The 9,890-nt window shown below is 35.5% G+C and overlaps 1 long non-coding RNA gene across 1 annotated transcript; it reads left to right on the forward strand.

Moving 5' to 3' along the window:
- Positions 1–4,846: 4,846 nt before the first annotated feature.
- On the forward strand, positions 4,847–6,243 carry LOC138891113 (uncharacterized). Its single transcript, XR_011407425.1, has 2 exons — positions 4,847–5,265; positions 6,022–6,243. It is a non-coding gene; the product is annotated as an uncharacterized lncRNA (long non-coding RNA).
- Positions 6,244–9,890: the final 3,647 nt, after the last annotated feature.

Consider the following 9,890-nt stretch of genomic DNA (forward strand, 5'->3'; position numbering starts at 1 on the left):
AACCTAAATCAACCAAAAGTGGCGTCCGTTGCATGCGATACGAGACTTTCAAATGGCACTGTGAATGCCAGGCATTACAGTATGTATGGTTTCATTTTATGGAACTTTTCCCTCATTTTTTAATGTAAGCATTATTTGTTTAATAATTACAATATATAGGTATGTAAATAGATTTAATTGCTGGTTGTAGTATTTGATATAAAAATCTGCCACATATGATTTAATTGATATCCATTAGATGTTTAATTTTTTTAAAAGAGGACTGTATTTGTCTTCTCGGGTTCTACCATTTTATTTTGTCTGATGATAATTGTGGCCGATTGAGATTATTAGAAGTAAAATTTTCAAGATATAATTATGGATGCTCATGGGTAAACTAGGATCTTCTTCCCATGAGTTTTAATTGTTGACTATAAAATTTTTGTATATGATAATTAAGGGGAGTTAGTTATTCACCACCTCTTTGTATGTGTAATTTTTGAATGATAATGAGCTTTTTAGGATCATATGAGTTGATGGTAATACCTCTATCAAGTTTCATTGGTTCTTAAAATATAAATGCGATTAAAGAATTTATATTAAGAGACACAACAAAATTTTACTGGGTTTAATACTTTATATGTCTGAGCAAAATTCGCATTTTATAAAGTATGAATTTACTAATATCTTTCATGATTGCTATGGGAGAGGGGGATGCAAATATACTATTGCACATATAATTTAAATGGGAAAGAAAGTGAACAATTTCATGACAAAATACTATTGGAGTTGTTGTCATAGTGAAGCATGTGTAGTAGATAATAGGCTAGATTTATGTAGTTTGGCTACTATTTATGCCCCAACTCGACTAAATTAAAGCAAGGAAAACCCCTCGGAGTTGAGTACGTGTGAAAGAAGAAAGAAAAAAAGAGATAAATAGCAGATTCACTCTAGCGTGGGCCAAGTGCGGCCTTAGCGCGGCCATGCTAGAGCAGAAGAAACGGGAGAGTGTTGAAGTCGATTAGCGCGGCCGCGCTAGTCCAGGAAGCAGCGACAGTGTAGAACGCCATTTGCACGGCCCATGCGCGGTTCGAGCGCGACCGCGCTAGTCACTCCGAAATGTGAAAATTTTAGGGGTAAACTTGGAAGTTTGGGGGCAATTCCACTTAACCTATAAGAGGTCCAGCTCGCCCAAAAAGAGTATATCAAGGTTTTTATAGTTTTGTTCAAGGCAAGAGGCAAGGAGGATAATTCGGCATTGAGTTTTACCTTTCGTCCTTTTGTTTTTATCATTCATGATGAATTTTGTTGTTGTTATTATGAACACAATTATGAGTAGCTAATTATTTAGTCTAAGGTTTTGATGGAACCTGTTGAGGGATGAACTTCTTGTTGTGTTAATATAGTTTGCCCAATTTAATCTCTATTTGTTCAACTACGTTTTTGTTGTAGTTAATTGATAGGATCCTCAATTAGTTGTGCCTATTTAATATGTATTACTCGAAAGAGAGTGCATATTTAGGTAGTTGTTGAATAACACCACTCCCAAAGTATATGAGGAATCAATAACCGATGGTTTAAAGGTGGGATTAGGGATAACGAAACTCTGAGTGCGATCTAAGTGAGCTTTAATAAAAGCCAGCCAGCGTAACTCGGGAGAGTGCGTCTAGTAAATTATCGTAATTACTCAGGAGAGATTTACGGTAGTAAGAGTGCTCATGATCGATAAAGACGATTAGGTAAATCTATAGGAAACATAACAGGAAGGGATTCCATCAATAGGGGAAATCACAACCTTAGATCCTTCTCTTATTTGTTTACAACTCAGTCATAGTTAGCTTTTAGTTTACTTAATTTTATTCAGTTATAGTTAATAGAAATATAGCCAAGTGTTATTCAAAATATCTGGGAAGTTGATTACGGAGAATTCAGTGAGTCTGACAAAAGTAATTGGTAGGTTAATTCCCTGTGGGATTCGACTCTAGGCTAAATATCCGAATTATATTTGCAACGACCGCTTTGTCCTTTTTATAAAGCATAGTTGGGCGTGATCACTAGTCAATTTGAATGATCCTAATGGAGGCAATCTTCGAATACAAAGGATAAAACTCAGCAACACAAATCAATGACGAATTCTTGTACAATTTGCTTTACCTTTATTTCTTATTTTGTGTTATTTTAATCTTATTAGAATATAATTAATATTTCAACTAAACATGGCTTAATAAGACCGCACGAAGCGCGGGCAAAATTCACTAGCAAGAAAATATAACATGGTATAAAAGTGCTGCCTCAACACACTGCAATATTTGGTTAATTTTCTTTTCAGCATAAACCTTAACGTAATTTATTACAACTATAATATTTGGTTTCAAATTTTCTGTTTTGTGTAATTAATATGCGCATTAGTTATGCAGAAATTTATGTAATATTATTTTGTATGGAATTTTTTAAAATAAGTAGTAATACAAGAATTAAATTAACTAAATGACAAAAATAACCCATCCTTGCCGTTATAATTTTTTTTGGTTAAAGCAATAAATATATATATTAAAAATACATCGCATAATTTTTTAATACAAAAAACTAAATATTCAATAACAAATAATCGTTAAATTACAATTCATATATTATAGTCTTGTATTACTAATCTCTATATTTATATTCTTTTTGAATTACTAATCCTTATATCCCTAACACCTACATAACTTGCTTCTAAACAAACATTACATTTTAGTTATTACTGGAAAAAGAATTCACAGGGAGCTAGGGGAAATAGATCGATTAATAAGAAAAAACTTGAGGACTTTTATTCCATATTTTTTTCGAAAAATTTAAGGACTTCAAACTAATTTTACATCGAAATGATCCATCATATGCTTAAAATTGTACATACATACATATTTCCTTAAGGCATGCAGGCATACTTTGGCTTAGGTTTCCTTTTTACACTTCTGGAAATACTCTGGCCTGGAGATAGAAGACGTCAAACCACCAACAAAGAAAAGGAATTAGAACAAAAAGTGAACTAAGCAAATGAAAAGTTTGCAAGGCGAATGCTATAATTATGAATTGAAGAAGAAAAAAACGAACTATATTGTCTAATTCTTTAAAATTCAAAAGCGAAAGGAAGAAGACCAAATGACCAAATGAACTGTCCTTTCTCAGTGGGTAACTGGCTATTTCATTACAAAAGCATACCTAAGAGGATAACTAGCACAGACGTCGTCCAGGCGTAAAGATAAATATATGCACATGATAAAAATTTCAAAACATTATTCGACGTTATAGAGAATTTCCTTTTAAAAGCAAATATGAGACATGAAATTAATCAACAAACATCTTTATACAAGAAAAAGCGCATAATTTTCAAGTAATAGAGTCAAATTCAATGACCAACATAATTGGCCCTGCAAAATATATTTATCAACAAACATCTTTATACAAAAAAAAGCGCGTAATTTACAAGTAAGAGACAAATTCAATAAAAAAAAATTCAGCCGATCGTGAAAGTGTATCTCCAAATTAGGAGTTCAAAGCGCTGGAACTGGTGAGTCATATGAGCCACAAAGCAAATTTACTTAGATTGGAACACCATTTCGGTTTGATCAATACAATTGGGTGTTATAAGGAATTTCTTTGGAGTTATGGACTTATGGATATTAGTAGTAATTAAGAGTAGGCGTTATGGGTATTAGTAATTAAGAATAGGAGTTACGAAGATGAAGAGGTTGTGATATTAATTAAGAGTAGAAGTTATGGAGATCAAGGGGTGTGATTTATGGAGTTGAAATAGTTTATATAATAAGATAATTGAGAAAAATGAGAGGGAAAAAAAGGACAATAAAGATAAATATAATCTTTGGCTTTAGAGAGTGTGTTAACCTCAAAAAATGGGGTAACAATTAAATGTAATTTGTGGTTTTAAAGATATGTGATTTATTCTAATACTAGTGAATATACAAGTAATATCAAGCTCAAATAAGAATAAATGATGAACCAAACCAGAGTTACTATAACAATGGGGACCTCGAGCTCGGGTTTCTTGGTGGCCTCGAGGTCAGCTAAGATCAATGTAGCATGAACAATAAAGTAAAAACAATAAAACTGAAGAACACTTGGTGAGCACGGTAAACAAGAAAAGCAAAATAGAATATTCTATTGCAGTGAATAATGTGAGATGATCCTTACAGAATGATTGGGGTCTCATTTATATAGGAGGAGAAAATTCCAATATAGTATATTCCTAATTGAGGTAAAGAATTCTATTGGTACAGGTGTATAACAACCTAGTACGGACCTGTACCATTTCGTACAAATCTTATCCTTTAATTTATGCCCTATTCACGTGTCGTTGAGAAATTCCCGCTCTTTCTTGAGTACCTTCGAGAATGGACTGCCCTTGGTGTAGGTCGTGCCAAGCCTTCGATCTGTTTCCTCGAGGTGTGTGTCCTTCAACTGGGTCCGACCCCTACTCCGAGTCGCCCGTGTAAATGCCTAATTTTCGCCTTATATATAATATGTATGTGTGTGTGTGTGTGTGTTCTTATTTGTGTATGTATAGATTTTAAGAGTTGAGTAATGGTTTGATAAATGGGGTGGGGTTTGAACTAGTGTAATTTAATTAAAATTGTGCCAAAATTGGCCCAAAATTTGAGCCCAAAGAGCCCAAACCCGGTCCAAAAAAGGGCTGCCAAGAAGAGCTTAAAACGACGTAGTTTTGTCTTGAAACTACATCGTTTTGGTTAAGTGACAAGATTCAATCTCATCCACCCATCTTGATTTAATCCAACGGTCCTAGTTTGATCTTCATCCTAGGTATTTAAAGCCTAAAATCCCCAAAAAATTTCCCCATTTCCCCCTTATTCCTCTCTCTTCTTTCCCTCTCCTTCTTCTCTCTTCTCTCTCTCTTCATTCTCTCTACGCCGCCTGCCGGAAATCGCCGCCGCCGGCAGACCACCTCCAAACACCTCCAAATTCACACCACGTAATCTCCACAACTTCCTCTTTCCATATCTCCAAACCAAATCCTAAAAAAATCCCTCAAACTTCTTGAATCTTATATCTAGAAAACTTTTCCGTCACTTTTTTGCCCAAATACTTGAAGCTCCAACCACTACCAGCCCAAAATACCTACATCAATGGATAGAGTTCCTCAAGACCTAGCTATTGATGTCAATTCTACCCCAAAAATCCGGCGACCAAAATTCGGCCTAATTCCGGCGACCTCTCGGAACACCCTCTTTGGCATACCACCATTTTTTCGGCCTTTTGATGTGTAAAATGGTAAAATACTGTTCTTTTTCATCGCTGATTTTTTTATTTTTATTTTTAATTTTCAGATTTTATTTTTGTCTATTATTAATTATTTTAGCATTAGTTTTTGAAGTTTGAAATGTTAAATTTTCTGTTTTTGCACTTGTTGAAGTAGTAAAATAGTTTTGTATTGATAAAAGTGAGGTAATGAAAAATACTTAAGAGTATATGGTACTTGTTTGGTTGTTTGTTTACTGCTTCAAGACTCTTTGAGTACAACACTCAAAAGTCAAATTGTTTGGTAAGAAAATGTAGACCTTTGGACATTATTTGAATAAAGTCTATCTTTGAATAGTGGAGAGCAGATTTTGTTTGAAATACTTGACAAGATTTGAACTAGAAAGTCTTGCTTTTTGAATTTAAGAGCAGATTTTGTAGAAAAATCTGTCAAAAAGATTGATTTTTAATTTTTTGAAATAGCTGGTTGTTTTGATATATAGAGGGGACTACATCACACTTCCAAGGGGGCATTTTTTTTAATTGCTTTGTCACAAAAAGAAAAACAAAAATCAGCAGTTGAACACATGAAAAGTAAGCTGAAATGGTGAGCTTTGGGAGTGAATCTTAGAGTGCAAACTTTTAAAAACGTATAAGTCCTCTTTAGAGTTCGTTTCTGGGTTCCCTCTCTAAGTTTTCGGGTTGTTTTAACACGGATTTGCTGCTGGTTTTGCTGCTGGTTTTATGCTGCTTTAGTTGTTGAACTATTGTTTATTTTTTTGCTACCAGGTAATCCTTAAGACTCGTAATGTACGTATTTTCAGCAATGGGAACAACTTGAACATGTTGCACCATTTAAATGTGTTTGATGTGATGAATAGTTTGACAACAAAAGAGCTTGTATGTTATTGTTATGTATCAAGCATGTGATAATGTGAATATAGTCTTTCATAATACTTGAATATTGAGTTGTAAGTTTTTGAATGAGATATGTAAGTCGTTTATGGATTTTTTTAAGTATATTTTCAAGCTATTATATCCGAGTAACAATGCTAAGTATGCCATGAATGACTTTAGGTATATAACACATAGCATGAGTTCGTTTTAGTTGCTGAAATTTCACTGCCAACATATGCTTTTAGGAATGTTGTGATAATATCTTTGTGAATCTGACTATTTTGTTTGATTTGCAAAAATGGCTATTTTGTAAAGTGGGCGTTTATACAATTGTGACTATGTAGTTAATGGTCATGAACTCAAACTTAGTAAAGAGCTAAGATTGTATCAACTTTGGGCCTTATTGAATCAAAGATAAAAGTTGGCCCATTTACCTTTAAACAACAAAATTACCCTTTTTCTTCTATATAGCATTGGGCTAATTGAAATTCATTTCTTGGCCCATTTTAATAATAAATTACAGCAGTCCAAAAGCTCCATACAAGCTGGCCCATTTTTTTTTAACAAGAAGTTGGCTCATTTCTTTTGAGATAGATAAAGCTGGTCCAACATTTATTTGCATAATTTTTCCCAACTATAAAACTCGAAATAATAATAATAATATCAGATACTATTTTAATTAACTAGTTTCCCTTTAATTAATTTAAATGTTAGGCAAATAGTAGGTGCGCTTTAACTTCACAGACTCACTTGTGTAGCGTGACACTTAACTTTTAATAAGTTTATTCATCAATTTCATGTTATATTCAATAGTTTTAATTAATTTATAAATCTTTTGTCATAATCACGGATTCGCTTGCGTAGCGTGGTAGTGACATTTAATAAATTTTCTAAAAAAAAGAGGGTTAATGTTTCCTCCAACACAATTGCAGCAATTTTTCAAAAGTAAATAACGTGCTAATAATTGTCTGTCATGACTGCGGATTCGCTTGCGTAGCGCCGTTATGAATAAATAATAAATTTCGTCGATCACGCATTCGCTTGCGTAGTGTGGTTATGACATCTTATTATTCAAAAATATTCTTTAATTTTTTCTAATAATCAAGAGATAAAAGTGGATAGGTAAAACATGAAAATAATATAAATCACAGTTTGTCCAAAATTAATTCAAGCCAAGATTAAGTCAATAAAGCGACCGTGCTAGAACCACGGGACTCGGGGAATGCCTTATACCTTCTCCCCGGTCAACAGAATTCCTTACCCGAACTTTCTTTTTCGCGGACCGATTAAAATAGAGTCAAACCTTCCTTTGACTAGGGATCCAAATAAATGGTGACTTGGAACACCGAAAAAATCAATTCTAAGTGGCGACTCTGAACAATAAAATAATCCTTATTCAAATTTTGTCACTTTAATTGGAAAAACTCTTTGGGCCATACACATATTATTATTATTTTGAGGGGTAGAAAAGGGGTGTGACAGCTCTGGCGACTCTGCTGGGGAGAGCCAGAATTCGAGCTTGTACATGTTGACTTTTATTTGGCTTTATTAATTTTGTATATACTGTGATTTATTTGGGTATAATGTGCCACTTGTTTGCTTTTTACCGCTTTGATATTTTTGAATGGTACATATAAACTGTCTTCTCACGTACTCCCTCCGAGTCTTCTTGAATTAAAATTGGGCATTTGCTTGACATAGCCCGCTTTCTTTGAGATAGCCGAGGTGTTTGTCATCCGGTGAAGGATTTTAGTCACACCTGTTTTAGGCGGGGAGCACCACCAGTTAAGCCGGAAAGCAATGCTACCGGTACACTGACCCTCCTCGGCTCGAGTTGTCCGCTCGAGTAAGCCAGTCTAGATACCTTCTCCAATAGGATCTAAACCTAGAAGAACAAGCCTCATGCCGGATATCCCTAGTAGGTTCGCTTTATTTGCATCACGTGCATTTGACTTAGCGAAACTCGGCACAGGGGCCGGGTCCGTATAAGACAGGTATCCTCTTTGAGACCAACATGTTCACGTATGTTCTACTTGATACATCATTTGGAAGGCTTACTTGCATTGTCGACCGGTTTTAAAAAAAAAATTAGTGTAATTATTAAAAATGAAAAAAAGAGAATAGTTCTCCTAGTTTAGTGCAAATAAACCTTTTCTAAATATATATTGTAGTAGTCTAGTGTGAGTTGTAAAGATTAATTTTCATTAAAAAAACAAAAGGGGAGAGTACCCTATTTTACTGATGTGACGACTCGGCTAGTCGTCTCATGAGTTACCGTTCCATTTCCCCCATTTCAGCTTCTTTACACTTCGTTATCCGTGTTTTATCGGATCGAGATTATTAGTTCGAGTTCGGAGAGGATTTGGTAAGAAATGAGACACTTAGTCTCTTTTAAGAAGGCTTAAGTTGGAAAAGTCAAACAAATATTGACTTATGTGTTAGAGGGTTCGAATGTAAGTTCCGATGGTTCGGTTAGCTTCGGGAGGCGATTTGTGACTTAGGAGAGTGATCGGAAGTGGTTTTGGAGGTACGGTGTAGAATAAGGCTTGAATTGGCGAAGTTAGTATTTTGGCGAATTCCGATTGATAGGTGAGATTTTGATCCAAAGGTCGGAATGGAATTCCGAGAGTTTCTGTAGCTTCGTTATGTCATTTTGGACTTGTCTGCAAAATTTGAGGTCATTCGGACGTGGTTTGGTTGGGTTTTTGATCAAAAATGGAATTTGGAAGTTCTTGAGATTCATAGGCTTGAATTCGATGTGATTTGATGATTTTGGTGTTAGTCGAGGTGTTTTGATGATTGGAACGAGGTTGAATAATGTTTAGGATGCGTTGGTGCTTTTGGTTGAGGTCCCGGGGACCTCGGGTGTGTTTCGGGTGAGTTTTGAGCGAGTATGGACACCCCGGAACTTAGAAAAATGGAGGGAGCGGCAGTTTTGGCGCGGACCGCACTCCTTTTCGCGCTGGGCGCGCTGGCCTAGTGCTGGCCACGTCAAAGTGGCCGCGGTCGTGAAGACTGCAGGTTGTTGGTCCTACTCCAGAAGCTCATATATTTTGATCCAGAAGGAATTTTGAGGTGATTCAAAAACAAAAGTTGTAGCCCTGCGTGTCTAGTTTCCAGAAAGGTAAAGATATCATAATTTGGACATCTGTAGCGAAAGTTATGACCAAAATACTAAATCTTGTCCCTGCAGAGCAAGACCTGTGCGGCCGCGGTCGTTTTTGCGCGGACCCCGCTGGTTTTGCACGGACCGCGGTCATTTTTGTGCGGTCAACGGTGTCGGAATCCGAGGGGTACTCTATAAATACGAGGTTTTGGGTTTTTTTGATATTTTGACCTAAAGAGCTCGGATTTTGGCGATTTTTCGAAGGTTTTTCAAGAAATTGGTCGGGGTAAGTGATTCTAACTCAGATTTGGTTAGAGTACATGAATCTATCACTGAATTCATCATTTAATTCGTGATTTGAGATGGAATTTGGGAAGAAAATTGTGGAACCTTTCAAAAATGTAAAATGATGATTTGAAGGACCAAATGGTATCGAAATTGGATAATTTTGGTATGGTTAGACTCGTGAGGGTATGAGGATTCTGAAAATGTAAATTTTACCCGATTCCGAGACGTGGGCCCGGGGCTCGTGTTTTGTTAATTTCGAGATTTTTGATATTTTTCGAATATTTTCGCTTGGGCTTTGTTCCCTTAGCATATTGTGACGTATTCGTTCTGATTTTGGATAGATTCGATGTGCGTGGAGGTCAATTCA

Source organism: Nicotiana sylvestris, chromosome 5, assembly GCF_000393655.2.
Source record: "Nicotiana sylvestris chromosome 5, ASM39365v2, whole genome shotgun sequence".
In the NCBI taxonomy this organism is placed as follows: domain Eukaryota; kingdom Viridiplantae; phylum Streptophyta; class Magnoliopsida; order Solanales; family Solanaceae; genus Nicotiana; species Nicotiana sylvestris.